This window comes from Glycine soja, chromosome 14, assembly GCF_004193775.1.
Source record: "Glycine soja cultivar W05 chromosome 14, ASM419377v2, whole genome shotgun sequence".
NCBI classification, from domain to species: Eukaryota; Viridiplantae; Streptophyta; class Magnoliopsida; order Fabales; family Fabaceae; genus Glycine; species Glycine soja.
This window is the reverse complement of record NC_041015.1, coordinates 24,345,711-24,370,132: the sequence shown is the minus strand read 5'-3', so window position 1 is coordinate 24,370,132 and position 24,422 is coordinate 24,345,711. Positions and strand designations below refer to the sequence as shown.

At 33.9% G+C, this 24,422-nt stretch overlaps 1 pseudogene; it reads left to right on the top strand.

The window, feature by feature from the left end:
* Window positions 1–9,818: 9,818 nt before the first annotated feature.
* The window catches only part of LOC114384535, a 29,118-nt pseudogene continuing 14,514 nt past the window's right edge, over window positions 9,819–24,422 (top strand).

Sequence of the window (24,422 nt, the reverse complement as noted above, 5' to 3'; positions counted from 1 at the left end):
AGGAGACCTTCAATCCTATAACGCAACATGGTGGACAAAAGTGGGCAGTTAACTTGAATGACCACTATTGTCAATACGGAAAGTATTCTGCACTTCACTATCCATGTTCACACATTATTGTTACTTGTGGTTACGTGAACATGAACTACTTCCAATATGTAGATGTTGTTTACACAAATGAGCACATCTTAAAAGCTTACTCCGCACAATGGTGACCTCTTGGGAATGAAGCAACAATTCCTCCTTCTGATGACTCATGGACACTTATCCTTGATCCAAGTACACTCCATGCGAAAGGTCGGCCAAAATCAACAAGGATAAGCAATGAGATGGATTGGCTCAAACATTCTGAGCACCGACAAAATTATAGTAGATGTGGAACAGAAGGACACAACAGGCGTCGATGTCCAATGCAATCTGAACGTGGAAGTTGTTAAATTAATTGATTTATGTATTTAGTTTGTGTTCTTCAATGAAATCGTAGTTATCCATGATCAGTTTGTTTTTAAAATTATTTATTATTATATTTTTGTGCACGATATAAATTGCATCCATTAGTAAACCTTCATAAAATAAACTATAATACAAGTCTCAAATTGAAAACATACAATAACATATTTAAACAGGACATGAAAATCAATCATTACGATGTCTCTGATGACGTGAGGATGTGCCGCATGGTCGTTCCCATCTTCGTGCTTGTCTATCAGGATTTCTTATGCCCCAATGTCTCCCCGGTTCAACTTGGTCAGCCTCAACAGAAAATTGGTGATGTAAATCAATACCTAATAAGTCATCCATATCAGGTATTGCTCCGGGTACATTCCATTGAGTACCTAATGGAGCATTAGGTGTTGGAATTGGAGCATCATGTTGCTGTGAAGGGGTCATAGTAGGCCATGAAAATTTGGGATATGTTTCCGCAACACCACCTAATGAATGTTCGCTTGGAGAAGTATCACTTTGATGACCTTCGAATGGATATTGATACATCTATGTCGGATACTAAGAAAACGTTGGTGGTGTGTTATACATTCCATGGTCACACTCTACCATCTGTGGGTACAAATATGGTTCCGCTTCAACAGTCTCCCTTCGTCTGGCTACGCCTTGAATTTCAACACTTGACAGGAGAATATGAAACTCTTGTGCTCCAAATTGATGTTTTGTTGCTGGACCATGTGACACAGGTTTAATGATTCTCTCTTACTCTTCAGATAAAATGGTAATTTTCTCCACATACGGCACTAGATCATCCATTGTCCCTACAAATATCGATAGCCGAATGGAGGGGAATTAGGGAGCAAGATTCAGAGAGAGAGAGAGAAGGGAATGAATGACCTATCAATCTTTTTTTGGTACATTTTTCACTTCCCACTGCACAAGTATAATACATTTTGTGGTTATCCTCCTCAGATTGTTAAGAAAATGCCAAAAAAGGAACTTGATGAGGAGGTGATACCAATTCTTATAATATAATATATAGATATAAATTTATTGTGTAGCATATTTAGGTCTATCCATCTATGCATATAGATGAATATGACCTTGTGTACTATGTTTGAAATAATATGATAGGTTTTATTTTCTTATGTTCTTTGTTCAATATTAGGAACAAAAATTCTCAGTCAGCCAATAACTTTGTTTTCCTTCATTAGCATGCTTAAAATTTTCGAATGTCAGCTTTGGAGACTCCTGGCAACTCTTGGCGAACAAACTGAAATTACAAAGGGAAATCATGGTGTGGTGATTAGGGAAGATAAGAACCCAACAAACCCCTCCTCTGATGCAAGTGCATCAAGGTTCTTAATTAGCTGCATTTTACCATTTTACATTTCTTCGGTATGATTTGTCAGTGCTATTTGCTCTCATTCTTACTTGTTTAACATATATTTCATGACTTACATTAGTTAGTTTCATATAGTCTTTTTTTGTTATTTTAAATTTAAGTTAAAAATCTATAAATACGAATTTGTGAAATTTTTAAATATTTTTTTCATCTAGTGTTTATTTTTTTATTTTTTTAGCTTCTCTTTGTGTATGTTGTAAGAGATAATATCATCGATCTTGTCAAAGATGAGGTACTTGGTCCTCTAATTTTTTTTGAAAAATAATTATTAAATTTTAGAAATTTGTCTTAGGAATTATAATAACTTTATATGAAATTATAATAACTTGTATTTTTTATGAAATTTTCTTAGGAATTTTTATTTTCTTAATCTCTTGTAATTAATATTAAAATTTATTTATAAAATTAATATTTAAATGATAGATTAAATATAAATAATACATAAACCTCTTATTTTGAATTACAATCATGTTAATATTAATTATTTTTAATTATTTATATTTTTTTCTGATAGGATATCAAGTAGAAAAAATATCAAAAATTAAAAATAATATTTAATTAAAGGATGGTGTTGCCATAAGCACCGTCTTTGAAAGTTCCTTACTTTCTAAGACAATGTTTTTTGACCTGTCGTTGAAAGTTTTAAGTTTCCACGATGTGAGATTCTACAACGACCGTCGTTGTATCCTATTTTTTATCGTCTTAAAAAAGCTTTTTTATAGTAGTGGATTTTACTACTTATTTTTATAAAAATATTTATCCTCATATGTTATATTTTATATGATAATTTAAGTCTAAATTTTTCCTTACAATTTCATTTAAAATAATCATCCATATTTGTTACAATTATTTTCATATTGTGTTTGTAAAATAAAATATTCAATAAAATCTTCTGATGAAGAAAGAGATAGCCACAAAAAATACATCTAAATTAAACTTATAATAATAAAAAAGAATATAATTTCACCATAATAACTTAAATATTAATGCAACTTCGGCTTAATTGTTCTTCGGGTAAATTAAGTGAAAATTTTTACTTGTGTTTATAAAAAAAAATATACACCCCTATGTGCTATATTTTATATATAATATTTTATTTTAATATATTAAAAATACTTGTCAATGTGAGAGTAAAAAAAATATTGATACATGTACACTTTGAATTACCGTACTAAGACAATAAAAATTGATGATAAATAATAAAAAGATAATAAGTAAAAATTGAATAGTAATATTCTTCTACAACTAATATATTAGCATTCATAAGTGTACATTTTCATTTATAACTGAGATGAGTATTTATCTCTTAATCTCAATACATTTCATGGTAGATATACCTGTCAGTTCTTGATCGTTGTTATAGTTAACATCAAAAATGAAAATTTTCTAAGACGGTTATTACATCATAACCGTCTTAGAAGGTTGACATTTTAAAATGCTTATTGCATCATAAATGTCTTAGAAAATCTATCAAACCCTACTTTCTAAGACGGTTCTGATGTAATAACCGTCTTAAAAAGTTGACATTCTAAGACAGTTGTTTAATAACCATCTTAGAAGAATAGACATTCTAATACAATTATTATGTCACGATCGTCTTAGAAAGTCAGTCAGACCTTGCTTTCTATGACGATCATGATGTGATAACCATCTTAGAATGTCAACTTTCTAAGATGGTTGTTTCGTGACAACCGTCTTAGAATGTATGCTTTATAAGACAATTATTACAACTTGTAACTTTTCACAGTAATTTTCCTAATTGGTCTTGCAGTGCTCACATTCCAAACATGAGGCCGCCAAACACAATTAACATACATACATACATTAATTAATTGCTTCGAATCCTCCGCTAACAATACTAATTACTAACATTAACAGATATAAATATAATATACTTACCCGGTTACTACAGGATACATAGTGATGCCCCATTCAATTTTAGCATAGTGGAGGTCCGTGTGGCAGATCCCACAATACATTATCTGTATTGTGACAAAAGGAAAAGGAAGACAATGAGAGCTTTCACAACTACAAACTTGTATTACAACTCTTAGAAAAGTAATTTAATTATAGTATTTAAGTAAACAGGACAGATTATATATATGTTATGTATATATGTTAATTCGAGTAAGTGTATGTTCTTGTAATTATGTGTAATTGCCCTTGTATTTATGACTCCTATAATATAAATATATGTTTTCCTGTCTAATTCAAACATAATTCATCTCATGTCTCTCGTTCTCTCTTCTTAACGTAACCTTTTGATAACCAACGAGACAAAAGACAACCTCATATGAATTTGCAAAAGACAAATAACATAGAATCATCTAGATTAAAATATTAAGATGTTGTCAAAGTATGAAAAATAATGATTTTTCCTCGACAAGAAATCAAGCTTACCGCTAACATGCTATCCTTTGTCACCGGAGAAAATGTCCACCTATGAGTGAAGTTCAAAATAATGTCAAACAATATATAATGAGCATATTCATCTTGTATTTTGGGGTTGTAAAGTTATCTTTGACCGTGTCAAAAAAAAAAAGCAGGAAGCAATTCAATAGATTTAGAAAGCTAGTTAGTTTATACTTCACTTAAATATGTTAGAAAGAGAGAAAAAAAACATAGTAGGACTAAAAAGTACATTTTTCAAATATATATTTAATATTTAAGAGAAATTTTTGTCGTAAATAATAATATGCTCAAATAGAAGTGTTTAAAAATACATTTTAACAAAAAAAAAAAACAATGTTTTGATATCCAGAAATAATTTTTTTTCAACCTGCTATAAAATAGAAATATATTAGTATTGATAATTATTGACGTCAACTCTAGATTTTTTTTTTCGTAAATACACATTCTCTCTCCTTTTTTAATCTACACTACTCTGTAGTTTAATTCTCATTATACACTACTTGGGACTTTCTTTTTTTTTAATTTAAAATATTATAAAATTTAAATATTATATTATATAATTTTTTATTGGTTTTAAAATTACTTATTTATTAAATTAAATTTTATAATTTTTATTTTATTTTTTTAAAGAAAAAGTATATAGATAAAGAAAAATAAAAAAGATAGATAAAATTAGAGTATAATTTTTTAGTTACTTTAAATGTACTTTTGTAGTTAAATTTATGTGCTGTTGATATTTTTTTTATGTTCGTTAATTCAAAAATAAGAAAATTAGTTAGTAGTATTAAAATAAACTAAGAAATACAGTAAAAAGATAATTGATACATCTATCTTATACAATAAATATAAAATTTTAAATAGTAGTAACTGGTATATTGAAAATCAGGCTAAACACTTACCGTGTTCTCATGTCATGACGGTCTATAAATCTGTCAATGTTGATCCCATGTAATATTCTTCTATAAATAAATTGTTAAACAAAGAGTCTTCTCGTTTTTAATTAAATCTAATGACATAAACAAACTAATTATATTTAGTAATATAATTATATTAAAAATAATTATATTAGAAAATTTAGATTTTAAATAAAAATATTCACCTAAACAATATGTTAAGTAAATTAAATAATAAAATAAAAATAATTATATTTAATAATATCATTTTCTTTAAAAAAATCAAAAAAACAAAATTATAAAATTTAATTTAATAAATAAGTAATTTTAAATCCAATTAAAAAATTATATAATATAATATTTATATTTAAAATATTTTAAATTAAGAAAAACAAAAAGGAGAGAGAAAATCCCAAGTAGTGTACATTGGAAATTAAATTGCAAAGTAGTGTATATTCGGAAAAAGTAGGAGAGAGAAGTTGTATTTACAAAAAAAAATACCTCAACTCTACCCAAAATTTTCACCATGGTGACTTATTTACATGCTTAAAAATCATTTTTAAGTTAAAATTAAAAATAATAATTTTAAAGATAAAATAGAAGTTGTTAGATAAGTTTAATTTAATTTAACCTCTTTTTGATTGTCTTGTATAAATTAATTTAAAATGAGAGAAACTACTAACTAGAATATGCATCTTAGTTTGAGAAGTTATTTTATTTAATTTCTTTTATAAGCAAAACTTTATTATATAATAGAGTATATATAAGAGTACTTCCGCCTCTACACAAGGATCTCACAAAGGTCATATCAAATAAAAAGATAAAGATAAGTTGGAGGATGTATACACCAATCAGTAAAGGAAGAAATTCTACCACATATTTTTCTTACCTAGTTTTTGTTTGTATTAAAAAGTAATGACCAAAATAAAAAATTGCAAGGAAACAAAACTCAGATTAGAGAGCACCACCAAAGTCCCCACCCGCCATTAGATTTGTCTATGACTATATATAAAGACAATTGGATATTTTAGTGTACACATTTTTATATTTATTATATTTTTATAACTATATTCATAATCACTATTTTATCTTTATAATAATGACTACTTTCGTAAATTATCCACTAATTATTTTTTTTAAATGAAAAAGCAATTAGACACGAAATATCTATTTCCCAGCTGGTCATAGTAAAAATATATTTTTTGGCTCATATTGATCACATCCACAATCTGTTCTTATAAAGTATATTTATAATTCGCAAAGTTACATGCGGTCACATTTTACCCAGGCATGCACAGGTTTATGGGAGTTTTTCTAATCACTGTACTAAGCTTACTTTCTTTTACAAATTTAAATTATTTCTAATCAGTGTATTATACTTAGTAATCAACAATAGGAAATCTCTATCTGTCGTCATTCACAACAACAAATTAAAATAAGAGGCATGCTTATTACACAGGTTCCATTTTTTTAATTATGTGATAACTATGTTAATTTGACTTGGACCAAAGTGCTGTAAAGTTTATTAAGAAAATATGGCAATTGGATAATTGAGGAATAATAAATCAAAGCTCATGGACAACATACTCGGTGCTTTCAGCTTTGCTTTCTTCAATATATGGATTAAAATTATGAACAGTATCCTGTACAAAGAGAAAGGCATATTAAGATATATTTTATACCTACCAGTAAACACAGCCTACATTTTGATACCACCATGTCCAGAGATTTAATTAGTTTTTTTTATAGGCCAGGGATTTAATTAGTGATTGACACATCATGTGTTTATAGAACACATACAAAATCACTTACAAACTGAACATCAGCTTCCATGAGCTCTGGCATTGCCAACCGAATCAGGTCAATACCTTTCTGGTAGTCCAGTCTTCCAATGAATCCAATCTACAAGTTTCGGCCAAAGTCAATAACAGAAAGAGTAAGAGTGAATAGAATTTTGCATTGCAGATAACAAACTTACCATTGGACAATCAGGCCTCACTAGAAGACCCAATTCCTTCTGCAATGAAATCTTGCATTCGGCCTGTACATTACATATAATTACAATAAGACAATTTCAGCTAATGAGATACAAAGAAAGGTTGATAAAGGAAAAAAGTGTAAAGCAACCTTCCCCGAAAGCAGAATAGTTGGAAGCAATATGTTTATCAGATGACGGGTCCCATTTAGTGACATCAATTCCATTTGTGATCCCTAGTCAATAATAAAATTGTTACAAGTTTGAGAAGTTTGAGCATCAAGGCACATCATTCAGTAAAGAATTAGTTTTTTGTTTTGCGTTCAAATTCACATACATTGACTCACAAGTCACAACTACTTGTACAACTGATAGCATAAGGCAGCATCATGAGGAAAAAAATAATGGAGCCGTGCATATGAAATTACTTATCGCGGATTTGACCGCCCTAAAAATACCACTACTCTTGTATGGATTAGTCAGTATATAGTTATTCTAACATAATTAGTAATTTGAACTTCTATTTTTTCTCATATGCTAGATATAATCTTTATGAGGTGCACTCGAGCAGGATAATTATCGATAACAAAATTTGAAGCATATAAAGACTCTCAAAACTATTAACTAAACTGAGATAATTTCATGGTTCAAATGCTGGATAACATTTTTAGTTTTACTTTATTATTTATAATGATTATATTCGATTCAAACATAATACATTTATCGTAAAATACTTATATGAAAAATTATAAATTAAACTAAAAGAATCTGGTATCAGTTAATCTAAACAAAAATATTTTTAGTATCACAAAATGGCTATCAGAAAAACAGAATATTATTTTCTTGTTTTTTTTTTTAATAATGAGGAGGAGGCGAGGTGCATCTTACGAGAAGTTTCACGGGATAAAATAAAACGAGTGTCATTAACTTAACATATAGCCTCATAATTAATTAAGTTCAGGAAATGTTTCTATCAATTATCAATTCGTAGTCACTTTCTACAAATTTGGTTGGGAATGAGGTATAACTAGGCATGCTAATTAATCTTCTATAGCTATAGTATATTGATCAACCTCAGATAAATATAGTAAAGGTCCCAAGATAAAGGACTTACTGAATGTCCTAAGATAAAGGTCCTTATTTCCTGCAACTTTGCCTATCCTTGCTTGCCTCCATTTTCTCTATGGTTGATGTACTGTAGGCAATAAGTGGCACCTAACATTGAAAATCTTGTGCAAATCGGCAACAAATTATGCATTCTTTCTATTCATGTCACCAATAATGTGCAGGGCTAGGGAATAAATTTAAAGGAAACAAGAATATTGAAATTTTTGCTTACAAGCAGAGTATAAAAACAATTTCCTTAAGATTTTAATCCTCCATTCTCTTCTGTAAAAGATCGAGGAGCCTCACTATCTTATTATTATTATTATTATTAAATGAACCCATGTGTGTGGAGAGTACCCTAAATTATTAGACCCTGAGACATTCATTAGAGGTTGCAACTTGTAAATGGTGCAAGATTTTTCACTAAATGATTTATTTTACAATTTTAATGCTTTCAAAGATATCTAAAAGATGAAACTTTAAAGAAATTAACTCTATTCTTATGTAGATCTCATTAGCGTCTTATGTAGATCTCATTAGCTAGCACCCTGTTGCAATAATGTATATCCAATTATCATTGACTATTGTATATCCAATTATTATTGATTATACCCTGTTGCATTTCAATGGCGAGAACAATAGCCACGTAACGCACAAACAGGAAACATGCCTCAATATTTTTTTTTTTTTAAGTAATCATTATCGGAAACATATATATTTCCACTGAAATCCTTGCACGTTTGACACGAGTAAAGATCCATACCAATCTCAACTAGCATCTTTGTTTTTTTTAATATTATTAGATAGATCTCTGAAGCACGAGATCCGTACCAACTACCATGCCTTTCCCTGTGCAATAAGATAAGCATGCATGGCGGCAAAAAGACGTCACAGGGGATGGTTTTACAAACTTTTTTCTTCAAAGGGTCTGTTTACAAACATATTCCGGAAGGAGTCTTTTTTTTAAGGGATCCCGCCAGCACTAATAGCAGGTTAACATATCCCGCCAGTACGAACAACGGCTTCTTCATGCATGAGGTTCCGCCCCCATGCCCACCATCAACGCATCATCATCCATCCTGCGCACCATCATCCATCATACCATAGCATTTGGAATTGTTGCTGCCCTGTACACGCCATTCAGAGTGGCGAGATTGGCCGCATAAATATTGGATTATATTTCTCTTCTCTTAAATTGTCTTCTTCACAAATGCCCAGTATTTTAATATCATGCATCTTTTAGAAACATTTGCTAACAGGTTTGTGCAGTATTTACATAATAAACTATACAAGATATATACAATATTTTGTTTAACTAACACTTTAACCTTAAATTAATCTTAATTACCATATTTTGTTTGTGCATTTTGTTTGTGCATGAGGATTGATGATACACTGATCAAAGATATAATAATCTATATCCTATTAATAAAGAAAATATTTCTTTTTTACCCTCTGCATGAAGCCAGCTCCTTTTTTTTTCTTTTTCTGCACCAATCCCGCCAAAGCAATTGGCAGATCCAACAGCTCCTTTTTTTTCTTTTTGAAATGTATTGGTAGCACATGTTTAGGCTTTGAGAAATATGCGTTAACGTTACTGTTTGTAAATGAAGAGAAGTATAGAATACATTTCTTTAGAACTTGTTCTTCTTCTTTTTCTGCACTAATCCCGCCTGAGCAACTGGCGGATCCAAGCCAGCTCCTTTTTTTCTGCATCAATCTCGCCAGAGCAACTGGTGGATCCACGTGGATGGTGGGCATGGGGTATCTCACCAATGGGAGTGGCGGAACCCCATGCATGAAGAAGTCGTTGTTCGTAATGGCGGGATACCTTAACCTGCTATTGGTGCTAGCGGGATCCCTTAAAAAAAAGACCCCCTCTGGAATATGTTTGCAAACAAACCCTCTGAGGGAAAAAGTTTGTAAAACTACCCCTCTGACGTCATTTTGCCACACTCTCTCCCCTCCCTTCACGTTCTCCGACACCGCGTCTCTTTGATTTCGGTTTGAACAATGGTGACCACGTCGCTGGACGAGGAAACCGCAAAGAAAGTCGTACGACAGGTTCATAGTCGTCATTTTTGCGTTTCATTGTTGTTCAATACTCGTTCGCTTATGCTTTGTCATTCATTCAACTCTCGTTTCCGTTTTGTCCCCCAACAGGTGGAGTTCTACTTCAGTGATAGCAACCTTCCCAGAGACAATCTTCTCAGGAAAACGGTCACCTAAAGCAAAGATAGCAGTATCCTTCATCTCTATTATGCGTTTGCTTCATATTTACAGCGTTTCTCTTAAGTGATTATATGATTTTTTTGTTTAAAAAAACAAGATGGTAAATAGCTTATTTTGTCTATAAACTATGCATTTTCAAAATCACCAATTTAGTCTACAAATATGGAAATATTGTCACAAATTAGGCCAACCATTTATTTATTATAAGCCATGTATGTGGTGAAATAATTTGTTAGTAGGTAGTAAGTAATATAGTTTCAAGAATCGGGATCACTCTGACATTAAGTGTCCTACTTTAAGGACCCGTTTGTCACTATGTTTAGTGGTTAATTTTTCGCAACATTTGCGGACTAAATTGGTCATTTTGAAGATGTAGGGACTAAATTGTCAGTGAATGCATAATTTAGAGACTATACTGTCAATAAATGCATAATTCAGGGACTAAATAGAATATTTTCCCAAAAAATAAATAGCCACAAAACTCTATTTTTGATTGAAAAATAATGTGAAAATTACTCATGGCATTATGAAAATTAACATCGTGTTTATCCTTATTGTTGTTCTGATTTCATTGAAACCTAGTTAATCAAACCAAACATGTAGCTTATTTAGTGCATTTGTTTACATTTTGCAATGTTGTTGGTCTTGACTAATGCTGCAACTGCACAGTCGTTAGTTCGGCTTTGATTTGCTCTTTTAATCGAATGTGAACACATCTTAATCTGGGGGATGTTATGCTGACTGGGGTGACCAAAGATACTGTTAAAGCTGTTGCTCAAGCTTTGAAAAATTCAGCCTTGATCAGAGTCTCAGAAGATGGTTAGTTGTGTTAAAAGCACCTGCGTTTAGTTTTATGAGAAATGCAGTTTCATTCAGGCAACAATAAAATATGTGTTTATGTATTCATAAGTAAAGAATCTAGGTTAATGAAATTTCCTCTTAGCTTATTAGTTGTGTGAATTAGTTCATTTTTTTATTAGTTTGGACTTTTGGATATAATGATTCTTTTACCCTGCATGTTGTTACAATATGCAAAGCTCTATTTGGGTGTGAGCTTGTGATGGTTATGAAGCAATTTTTTTTATTGTTAAGGTTTTTAGGGTTATTGAGGTGGCAGAGGAAGCCTCTGGTCATAAATTAAGTTGACTTTTTAACTTTAATTTGTGTTTTTTCTCGGGGGAGAGACTATGAATGAAAAGGACATATGTATAACCACGTATTTGTCACTGCCAGATCAGTTGATTGTATGAAAATGTTTTGTTTTTAACTTTGGGTGCTAGTTCCATGTTGAATAAACACATGTGACTCATAAACTATGTCTCTCATATTGTCTAATTGTATGTTTCAGGGACCAAAGTTGGTAGGGCAACTGAACTTCTGAAGCCAGAAAAGGTAATTAAGCAGGTAGAGATAAGAACAATCGCTGCATCACCATTTGTGATGCAATCCTACCCCCCAAGGGTATTGGATAGAAGACTCCAAGAGGCTTGGGCTAGAGCTACTAAAGAAGGCCCTAGGGTTCTCATGAACCTTAGGGTAGATTTTTGAGCCCATGGGTCAAGGTTGGATCCACTCTTCTTTGTAAATATTAGAATAGGTTTTTCCTTCTTTTGGGCCTTGTATTTTGGCCATTCTAGTAGTATAGGGTTTTAGCCTTGTATTTCAGGGCATTTTGAGTAGTCTTTGTAATAGGGACTTTTTTTTTGTATTTTCATGTATTTTGTCAAGGAAGGTGAGCTTAGTTTTTAGATGGGTGTGTGTAGCTAAGCTCTAGCTTCTCAAGGAAGTTTTCTCAAAGAAGCTTTTCAAGGAAGTTTTCTCAAGAAAGCTTCTCAAGGAAGTTACCTAGTCTATAAATAGAAGCATGTGTAACACTTGTTGTAACTTTGATGAATGAGAGTCTTGTGAGACACAACTCAAAGTTCAACTTCTCTCCCTTTTTCTTCCTTCAATTTCGTGCTCCCTCCTTTCTCTTTCTCTCCCTGTTTCTTTTCCTCCATTGAAGCATCCTATCCAAGCTTCTTATCCAAGGCTCATCTTGGTGGTGAAGCTCCATCTTCCATGGCTTATTCCCTAGTGGATGGCACCTCCTCTTTCCTTTTCTCCTTTGTCTTCCGCTGCATCTCCATGGTGGAAAATCACCATTAAAGGACCTCATTGAAGCTCAAAGATCCAACCTCCATAGAAGCCACACAAGCAAGCTTCCATCAAGTGGTATCAGAGCACAAGAGCTTCAAGTAGGTTCTTGAAATTCTGATACTGGGGACAGATGTCGTACCGGATGTCACGACATCACGCTTCAGAACATGCAGATTATATTTGGGAGTATGAACAGATTAAACAAGTAAATAACACAAGAGAATTGTTAACCCAGTTCGGTGCAACCTCACCTACATCTGGGGGCTACCAAGCCAGGGAGGAAATCCACTAAAATAGTGTTAGTTCAAGGTCTAACAGCCACTGTTTACAACCTTCTCACCTAACCACTACCCGTGCGACCTCTACCTAAGAGCCACTCTTAGATATGAGAACCCCGCTCACTCCCTCTCAATCACACTCCCGTGTTTACGATTAAATCAAAGACACACCAGAGATTGCTCTCTGAACAACAGGGATCAACCCTACACACTAGAGATCAACTCTACACACAAGAGATCAACTCTACACACTCAGGTCCAACACTTGATGTTAGGGTACCATCAAGGTGGCTCACAAAACACTCAAGTCCCAAAACTCACAAAATAACTCTTCAATCCCGGACTTGGTACAGAACTCGTGCAGCCTTCATGTTTATATAGCAGTGTGCGTTTCTGGGCTGCAACAGCTTGTGCTGAATGAGATCTATCATTCTTCCTGAAAATCTGCACTTAAAGATCTAAAAGATTCAGTTTGATCTTTTAGTTTTTATCTTTAATCTTTAATCCCTGAACGAACTCTTCTACTTTGAAATTCGAACTTTAATTATCTTTTAATTCGTTCCTAAAGATAGATCTTCTTATCTCTTGCTAACTGCACAATAATCTGTTAAAGATATAACAGATTTATATGTCCAGTATTATCGGGCCGGATGTCAGGACATCGTATCCGACATCGTGGATCCTGCAGCTTCACTTCTTTACTTGACTTTTATCTTGCATTGTACAGCAACTCCAGTATTCTCGGGCAGGATGTCCTGGACATTGTATCCGACATCGTGGATCCTGCAGCTTCAATGCTTTTAGTAATTCCAGTATTTTCAGGCAGGATGTCCTGGACATTGTATCCGACATCGTGAATCCTGCAGCTTCAATTCTTCATTTGACATTTCATCTTGCCTTGTGCATTGTGCAGCCCGATCTTATTCTTTGACATAACGTTGGACATCATGTGCAGCAACTCCAGCTTTCCTTCATTGTCTAAGTGCTTATGTTTTAACAAAATCTTAGCCAATCTTTTAAAACTCAGTAGAGCTAAGCACTAACAGTTCTCTTTAAACCTCCAATAATTTTTTGCTTTACCTTCTCTTCCATTGTTGTTTCTTCATTTTTTCTCCATGTATCTCCTCACATGTCTTGTGCTAAATGTTGTTAACATTATTCTTTAGATTTTCCACCAATTAAACTTGCTATAGAAGCTATATTTGATTTTCTATGGTTCAAATTTCTTGTTCTTGTTCTTGATCTTGAACCATGAATTGTTTTGAGTTTAGGTTCCTTTGAGTTTTGTCTTGTTATTTTTTTGTGGCTGAAACCTAAACCATAAAATTCTTACAAAAATATTAAAGTAAAAGAAAACCTCAAAAATCTAGAGTGACTTGTTCACCTATTGTAGTTTTGTCATAGAAGTCATGTCTAGTCATGAAACTTGTCACATAAGATTTCTTATGTTGTGCTGAATTTTATTTTTCTTGTTTCTTTGTCTAACTCATTTGTTCATGAGTGTATGAAATTCTCTTAGCCTATTATTTGATTTGAGTCAAATCTTTCATGTTAACTAGTCTTTAACATGTTCATGAAAAATTCTTAGAGAGTCTTTGATTGTGAACCTTTTCTTGAACTTTTAGGTTTCCTTATGATTGTGTCTATTGTGAATTTGAGTTTTGGTGATTGAATTGCTGGCTGAAATGTTGATCCTAAGTGAATATTGAACTCCTAAAACTGTAGTAAACAATACTAGTGAGTTCCATGATGTAAGCTCCATTGGAGCTTGTAGGCGTATGATCTTCTTCATCAATGGATTCCTTTGCTTCTTGGAAGATAAATGGCAACGGAATGGAGAAGGAAGAGAGAGAGGAGATGCCACTTGAAGGAGAAGATGAGTCTAGAAGAAGCTCACCACCATAGGAGGCCATGGATAAGAGCTTGGAGGAAGAAGGAGATGAATGAAGAGAGAGGGAGAGAAGAACACGAAATTTTATGCTCTAAAGGAGCTCTGAAATATGAAGTTAATATTCAAATGATCAAAGTTAAAAAATATGCACACACATGACCTCTATTTATAGCCTAAGTGTCACACAAAATTGGAGGGAAATTTGAATTTCAAATTTCACTTGAATTTGAAATTGAATTTGTGGAGCCAAACTTTGGAGCCAAAATTTCACTAATTATGATTAGTGAATTTTAGTTATGGTTCAGCTCAGTAATCCAAGATCAATTCCAAGATTCTCCACTAAGTGTGCTTAGGTGTCATGAGGCATGTAAAGCATGAAGGACATGCACAAAGTGTGACTATATGATGTGGCAATGGGGTGTAGTAAGCAAATGCTCACCTCCCCCTCTAAAATTTAATTGGATTGGGCTTCAACCAATTCAATTAAATTTATTTCCAACTACACACATCAAATATTCACTTAGTGCATGTGAAATTACAAAACTACCCCTAATACAAACACTAATCTAGGTGCCCTAAAATACAAGGGCTGAAAAATCCTATATTTCTAGGGTACCCTACCTACATTATGGAGCCCTAAATACAAGGCCCAAAAATAATGAAACCTTAATCTAATATGTACAAAGATAAGTGGGCTCATACTTAGCCCATGGGCCCGAAATCTACCCTAAGGCTCATGAGAACCCTAGGGCCTTCTGTTGCATCTTTGGCCCAATCTTCTTGAAATCTTCTATGCAATGTCCTTGGGGGATAGGATTGCATCATTCCCTCCCCCTTGAAAAGGATTTGACCTCAAATCCAGAGGTTCTTGAAACTCATGAATTCTTTCCTCAACACCTGTAAAAAGAATAAAAACATATGTATTAGTGATGTTGGGTATGTTAGAGTAAGGTAAGGATGGAAAACCCCTTTCCTGGCCATCTTCCCATGAGAGAATATAGTTCCTCACCAACTCAATGAGTGGTGCTACAACTATAGAAAAATATGGGACAAACCCTTTGTAAAAGTTTGTTAAGATATTAAAGCCCCCATTTTCCCTTATACTTGGTGGAGTAGGCCACTCAGGAATGACCTTTATTCTCTTAGGGTCCATGGGAAGCCCTTGATCACTACTTAAAAAGTTAGGGACAATAATGGAATAAAACATACCTTTTTCTTTATTTTCATGTTGATTATTCCTACAAAAAATTACGACAAACCTAAGGTGTCCCACATGAGCACCTAGGTTTGCATTGAAACAAAAAATAAGAACAAACCTACCTAATGAGTCCCTATGTACACAAACCATGAAGAAGTTTGATGCATGAGTGATTTTACAAAAGAGTGTTGCACCACTCAACATATTCATCATACCACCTATCATAGGGATTTGGTGCCTAATAATACCTATTTTAGGCACCAACAAAGCATAAGGATTTAAGCTCTTGCGAACCAAAACCTCATCCAACAACTCCTTTACTTGAGGAATAAACTCAAGCTTAAGAGGTATGGCGGTGCTAAGGGATGTTTCCCTTGATAGGAGAAGGTAGAAAGATTGTTTAAGAAGGAGTGCTCTTTTAATATCACCTTTTGTTGCAAAATGATTTTCCTTCTTAACAATCTTCTTGGAGGAATATTTTTCCTCTTTTTCCTTCCCCCTGGCCTTTGAAGACAAGGCCTTACTATCCTTCTTTTTATTTTGTTTTTTTAATTTTTCTTCCTCATCCTTTTTATCTTTCATAGTTAGTTGATCTTTGGCCACCTGTGAAGGTGTTTGAGGATGCAACACAAATTTAGTGCCAAGATGGGTGAGGGTAATCTCATTAGTTAGGCCATTATAAATGATCTTCCTATCAAATTGCCACGACCTTCCTAAAATAATATGTCCTGCCTCCATGGGAACTATATCACAATTAACTTCATCCTTATATGTCCCAATGGAGAAAGGTACCTTCACTTGTTGGTTAACTATTAATTCCCCTTGCTCATTGAGCCATTTAAGTTTATAAGGTTTTGGGTGGGGAATGATAGTGAGGTTCAACTTGGAAACTAATCTTGTGCTACAACAATTGCAACAAGATCCACTATCCATAATGAGAGAACAAGTTTTATCTAAAATTTTGCATCTTGTATGAAAGATGTTCTCTCTTTGGGATTGAGATAGATCACAAGATTCACCTCCAAGGAGCCTTTTAACCATTAAGAGGTCACCTTCTTCATGGGGGTAGACTTCCTCACTATACTCTTCACCCCTTACTTCATCTTCACTTCCACTAGAGGAAGGGCAAGAAGTAGTCTCCTCTTGACTACTATAAATGTCTTGACCCCTCATGATCATGGTTTTCTTTGTGGGGCATTGAGAGGCAATGTGACCTCTCCCAAGACATTTGAAGCATTTAATGTTGCTATTCCTTTCTTGGGAACTAGTCTTAGGGGTGCATTTCTCTATGGTCTTACCCTCATCTTCCTTGGGTTTTGAAGGTGCAGCCCCTAAAATTCCATGGGCTTGGTCCTTCCTTGGATAAGAGTGAGAGCCACAAGATTTTGAAGAAGACTTTCTTTTAAGTTGTTGCCCCACTCTTATACAAAGTTGGACTAGCTCATCTAGGTCCCTTTATGGAAGGAGTTCAACCTTGTCCCTCACTTCCATATTAAGCCCACTAAGGAACCTAGCTATGCTTGTTCTTTCCTCCTCCCTAAGTCCAGCTCTTAAAAGGAGTAGTTCCATTTGTTGTCTATATTCTTCAACACTCATACTCCCTTGTCTAAGCCTTTGGAGCTTGTCCATAAGCTCCCTCTCATAGTAGGAGGGAATGTGTCTCTTCCTAAGGGCACTCTTAAGATCATTCCAATACTCTACTGGAGGATCCCCATGAATCCTTCGTTCCCTAACAAGGGAAGTCCACCAATAGAGGGCATACCCTTGAAAGTTAAGGGTAGCCAATGGAACTTTTCTCTCTTCGCTAATATGATGGCAAGCAAAGAGTTGTTCAACCTTCATTTCCCAATCTAAGTAGGCCTCAACATTATCTTTTCCATGGAAATATGGGAGGCTAATGTTAACCTCTTGAGGCCTTCTATCCTTTTCTCTTCTTTGGGAGTGATGTTTAGTATGTGAACTATGACGCCCTTTATAATAGTCGCTAAGTTCTTCACTTAAACTCTTGCAAGAGTCATGACTACTATAGGAGACATTTTTTTCTCTTTTCATTTCTTTCATTATTTTTCTTCTTTCTTCCTCTCTTATTTTCTCTCTTTCATCTTGACTTATTTTTTCCACTCTTTTTTTACCTTTTTCTTTTCTCTCTTGTATTTCTTTCTACAACTTAAGAGATCTCAACTCATCTAATATCTTATACAAGGGGTCCTTAGGAGTAGAACCCTCACCATTAACACTAGATGAAGAATGAAAAAAAGAAACTATGGTTGAAACTAGTCAAAATAAACATTAAAAGAGGTGTGAAAGATAAGGTAAAAACTAATTGGTAAAAGGCAAGCTATCTAGGCGGTTTGACAATGGAGGGTAAAGGAAATAAGCTATGAAATGCAAACTAGGCGGATCCTAAGAGTGTTTGGATGACCTCATTTAAGGTTCCCAACAAAACACTCACTATCCTAAGGGGAAATTGCCTAAAATTATTACACACAAATGGAAGTAGGGTGACCTATTGGAGGCTCTCAACTTACTTCCAATGAAAGGCCTTTTTGTTACAAAATTTGAAAGTAAAACAAATTGCCAATTACAAAATTACAAAAAAAAAAGTCCTCAATTGTGGTGGCTATTCTCTCTTTAGTGTTTCACTCAATTTGGAGTGCTTCTTAGTCCAATAGCTCTTAAGGTGGTTGGCCCCTTGCTTCTTTACTCAAATTCTTCAAGATATGGCACCAATACTCCTTTCCAATTCCCTATATGGCAACTCACAAGCAAGGAAACAAAGAGACAAGCAATAACCAAAGACAAAAAAATATATGAAATGAAAGCTAAACCAATAGAGTTTTAACAAGACAAATTTCCAAGGATTATTCAACAATTAAAGCAATGAAAAGCACAAAAAAAGCAAGCTAGGACTCAAAGAGAAACCTAGAATGGCTCTAGAGTAGAGTAGAAAAACAAAACAAAAAAAAGACTCAAGAAACCTCTAGTTTTGGCACTTGTTTTCATAATAATTTTCAATTGAAATTTCAGAACTAGGATTGGTATAAAATAGGCACCAATTATAGAACAAATTTTGAGCCAAAACAACAAGCACACTTTCCTTTCACTTTTTTTTTCCTGGACACTGATTTTTCTGCCAACTTGTGCGATTTTTCTTATTTTTTCCTTTAATCCAAATCGCTTGGTTCTTTTTTTATAATTTTGGTCCAGATGTCTAGAAAATTCATTAAAACTTTCAGCTCAAAAAATGTAGTGACCAATTCCCAGTAATTTATACAAGTTCGTATGTTCAAGCTGCCAGCACCAGCGATTTCAACCTAGAAATCAAGAGTAGTGTTTATGTTGCTTAAGGCTTGGATAGTTGCAATTTGTGTTTGCTTATGCTCAATTATCTTGAATAACACAATTCAAGAGAGCTTAAGACTTATTTTGATTCAAAAATCCAGCCACAACTCAGCGCCACAACTCAACTTCATCATAGGCATCATGTAGGAAACTTAGAAAACAAAAAAAAGTTCAAGAACAAGACAACTTCTAGGAATTGATTTAGAACATGTTATGAACTAAATAACATGCATGAATTAGACTCAAAATTCAAAAGATAGGCTAAGAATGACAATAATACATGAACAAATGTATCTAGAATTCAATCAACAAAATAAAAATTCAGCACAAACTTAGAACATAATGTGATAATTACTATGACTAAACATGACTCTAAGACAACATGGATTAAGTGATTTACACTTAGATTTTTGTGTTTTTTTTTCTAATCAATATTTTGGAAGAAAATTTAGATCTAAAGGTTCAGCACAAGAATATTATGAATGAAAAATGATAGAACCTAAAATCAACACAAAAAACATGATTCAAGAGTAGATCTACAAAATTTGAACCATAGAATTGCAAGAACAAGTGTAGATCTAAGATTTAATCGGTTTATATTTTTGAATCTACTCTAAACATCACCAAACCACAAGACAATGGAGGATATACAAGGAGAATAAGATGAAGAACCAGGAATTAAAGAGAATTCACCGAACAAAAAGATAGAGGAAGCAAAAGAACATCACCTAGATGAAGATGCTCTTGATACCACATGATGTAAGCTCCATTGGAGCTTGTAGGCCTAGGATCTTCTTCATCAATGGATTCCTTTGCTTCTTGGAAGATAAATGGCAGCAGAATGGAGAAGGAAGAGAGAGAGGAGACGCCACTTCAAGGAGAAGATGAGTCTAGAAGAAGCTCACCACCATAGGAGGCTATGGATAAGAGCTTGGAGGAAGAAGGAGATGAATGAAGAGAGAGGGAGAGAAGAACATGAAATTTTATGCTCTAAAAGAGCTATGAAATCTAAAGATAATATTCAAATGATTAAAGTTCAAAAAAATGCACACACATGACCTCTATTTATAGCCTAAGTGTCACACAAAATTGGAGGGAAATTTGAATTTCAATTCAAATTTCACTTGAATTTGAAATTGAATTTGTGGAGCCAAGCTTTGGAGCCAAAATTTCACTAATTATGATTATTGAATTTTAGTTATGGTTCAGCCCACTAATCCAAGATCAATTCCAAGATTCTCCACTAAGTGTGCTTAGGTGTCATGAGGCATGTAAAGCATGAAGGACATGCACAAAATGTGATTATATGATGTGACAATGGGGTGTAGTAAGCAAATGCTCACCTCCTCCTCTAAAATTTAATTGGATTGGGCTTCAACCAATTCAATTAAATTTATTTCCAACTACACACATCAAATATTCACTTAGTGCATGTGAAATTACAAAACTACCCCTAATACAAAAACTAGTCTAGGTGCCCTAAAATACAAGGGCTGAAAATCCTATATTTCCAGGGTACCCTACCTACATTATGGAGCCCTAAATACAAGGCCAAAAAATAATGAAACCTTAATCTAATATGTACAAAGATAAGTGGGCTCATACTTAGCCAATGGGCCCGAAATCTACCCTAAGGTTTATGATAACCCTAGGGCCTTCTCTTGCATCTTTGGCCCAATCTTCTTGGAGTCTTCTATCCAATGCCCTTGGGGGGGTAGGATTGCATTATTTCAACATACATAGGACGGTTGAAAGTAAGTCCAAGGCAATCAATATACCATACTTAAAAAAAAAATCGCTGGTGTTGGCAGCTTGGACATACAAACTTGTAAAACTTACTGAGAATTGGTTAATTCGAATTTTGAGCTAAAATTTTTACTGAATTTTAAAAACATCTGGAAGAAAGTTATAAAAAAAGAACCAAGTGATTTGGAGAAAAGGAAAAAAATATAAAAATCATACAAGTTGGCAGAAAAAATCAGTATCCAGAAAAAAAAAGTGAAAGGGAAGTGTGCTTGTTGTTTTGGCTCAAAATTTATTCTATAATTGGTGCCTATGTTATACCAATCTTAGTTCTGAAATTTCAATTGAAAATTAATGTGAAAACAAGTGCCAAAGCTAGAGGTTTGTTGAGTCTTTTTTTTATAGTTTTTTTTAATCTACTCTAGAGCCGTTCTAAGTTTCTCTTTGAGTCCTAGCTTGCTTCTATGTCCTTTTCATTGCTTTAATTGTTGAGTAATCCTTGAAAAATTGTCTTGTTAAAACTCCATTGGTTTAGCTTTCATTTCATTTTTTTTGTCTTTGGTTATTGCTTGCCTCTTTGTTTCCTTGTTTGTGGGTTGCCATATAGGGAATTGGAAGGATGATTGGTGTCATCCCTTGAAGAATTTGAGTCAAGAAGAAAGGGGCCAACCACCTTAAGAGCTATGGGACTAAGAAACACTCCAAATTGAGTGAATCATCAAAGAGAGAACAAACACCAAAATTGAGGACCGTTTTGTAATTTTGTAATTTGCAATTTACTTACCTTCATTGCTTTCAAGTTTTGTAACAAAAAGGCCTTTCATTGGAAGTGTGTTGGGAGCCTCCAATAAGTTACCAAACTTCCATTTGTGTAATAATTTTTGGCAATTTTTCCTTAGGATAGTGAGTGTTTTGTTGGGAACCTTGAATGTGGTCATCCAAACACTCTTAGGATTCGCCTAGTTTACATTTCTTGCTTACTTTCATAGCTTATTTCCTTTACCTTCCATTGTCAAACTGCCTAGATAGCTTTCCTTTTACCAATTAGTTTTTACCTTATCTTTCACACCTCTTTTAGTGTTTATTTTGGCTAGTTTCAACCATAGTTTCTTTTACCTTTTGTTTTCAAACCTCCAACAAGAAAGAACCACAACTTAGAAACCAACATGAGTCATCATTCATCTAGTGTTAATGACGAGGGTACTAGTCATAAAGACCCTTTATCTAGAATCTTAGATGAGTTGAGTTCCCTCAAGTTATGGAAAGAAAAACAAGAGAGAAAAGAAAAAGGTAAAAAAATAGTGAAAGAAATAAGTCAAGATGAAAGAAAGAAAATAAGAGAGGAAGAAAGAAGAAAAATAATGAAAGAAATGAAAAGAGAAAAACATGCCTCCTATAGTAGTCATAACTCTTGCAAAAGCCTAAGTGAAGAACTTCGTGACTATTGCGAAGGAAGGCATAGGTCACATCTTAGACCTCACTCCCATAGAAGAGAAAAGGAAAGATAGCCTCAAGAGGCTAACATTAAACTCTCATACTTCCATGGGAGTTGTTGGATGAGGGTTTGGTTCGTAAGAAGACACTTGTTAGCACTGCCACACCTCTTGGGCTTGAGGTTATTCCTCAAGTAAAGGAGTTGTTGGATGAGGGTTTGGTTCGTAAGAGCTTAAATCCTTGTGCTTTGTTGGTGCCCAAAATAGGTATTATTAGGCACCAAATCCCTACAATAAGTGATATGATGAATTTGTTGAGTGTTGCAACCCTCTTTTGTAAAATCAGTCATGCACCCAACGTCTTCATGATTCATGTACATAGGGACTCATTAGGTAGGTTTGTTCTTATTTTTGATTTTAATACAAACTTAGGTGCTCATATGGGATACCTTAGGTTTGTCGTATTTTTTTGTAGAAATAATCAACATAAAAATACAGAAAAAGGTACGCTTTATTGCATTACTTTCCTTAATTTTTTAAATAGTGATCAAGGGGATCCCACGGACCCTAAGAGAATAAAGGTCATTCTTGATTGAACCACTCCACCAAATATAAGGGAAATCTGGGGCTGCCAGGACTTAACAAACTTTTACAAAAGGTTTGTCCCATATTTTTCTATACTTGTAGCACCACTCATTGAGTTGGTGAGGAACCATGTTCCCTCATGGGAAAATGTCCATGAAAGGAGTTTTCAGACCTTACCCTACTCTAACATACCCAACACCACTAATACATATGTTTTTATTCTTTTTACAGGTGTCGAGGGGGGGAGCCCAGAGTATGAAGAACCTCGGGATTTGAGGTCAAATCCTTTCCAAGGTGGAGGGGATGATGCAATCCTACCCCCAAGGGTATTGGATAGAAGACTCCAAGAGGCTTGGGCTAGAGCTACTAAAGAAGGCCCTAGGGTTCTCATGAACCTTAGGGTAGATTTTTGAGCCCATGGGTCAAGGTTGGATCCACTCTTCTTTGTAAATATTAGAATAGGTTTTTCCTTCTTTTGGACCTTGTATTTTGGCCATTCTAGTAGTATAGGGTTTTAGCCTTGTATTTCAGGGCATTTTGAGTAGTCTTTGTAGTAGGGACTTTTTTTTGTATTTTCATGTATTTTGTCAAGGAAGGTGAGCTTAGTTTTTAGATGGATGTGTGTAGCTAAGCTCTAGCTTCTCAAGGAAATTTTCTCAAAGAAGTTCTCAAGGAAGTTTTCTCAAGAAAGCTTCTCAAGGAAGCTACGTAGTCTACAAATAGAAGCATGTGTAACACTTGTTGTAACTTTGATGAATGAGAGTCTTGTGAGACACAACTCAAAGTTCAACTTCTCTCCCTTTTTCTTCCTTCAATTTCGTGCTTCCCCCTCTCTCTTTCTCTCCCTGTTTCTTTTCCTCCATTGAAACATCCTATCCAAGCTTCTTATCCAAGGCTCATCTTGGTGGTGACACTAAAAAAAAAATGTTAAATAATGAAGGTTATTTTGCGGAGGTTTTAGAAACCTCCTTAATTTATTAAAAACTAGAATTTTTTGTACTTAATTTGCGGAGGTTGGTTATAACCTCTGCTAATTAAATATTATTTTTCCACTTTTCTCTTTAAAAAAAAATCATATTTTTTCCCGGCAAAAAAAAAATTCCCTCTAAAAAAATTACAAAATCCCAATATATTCTTGTTGTCCCCAACCTTCAATCCCTAATTTCTACCCCTCACTTCCGCTCTCAGCTCAGGTACAAGATTTTCTCTTCACTCTTCTTCTTCTCCTTTCTCCGCTCTTCAATTGTTTCGTTTTCTTCTCTGATTTTTCCTTTCGATAAGAGTATCAATTTTTTTTCTTTTCCCTTTTCCGATTCCCTGAACAACCATCCTATGCTAGGGTTGC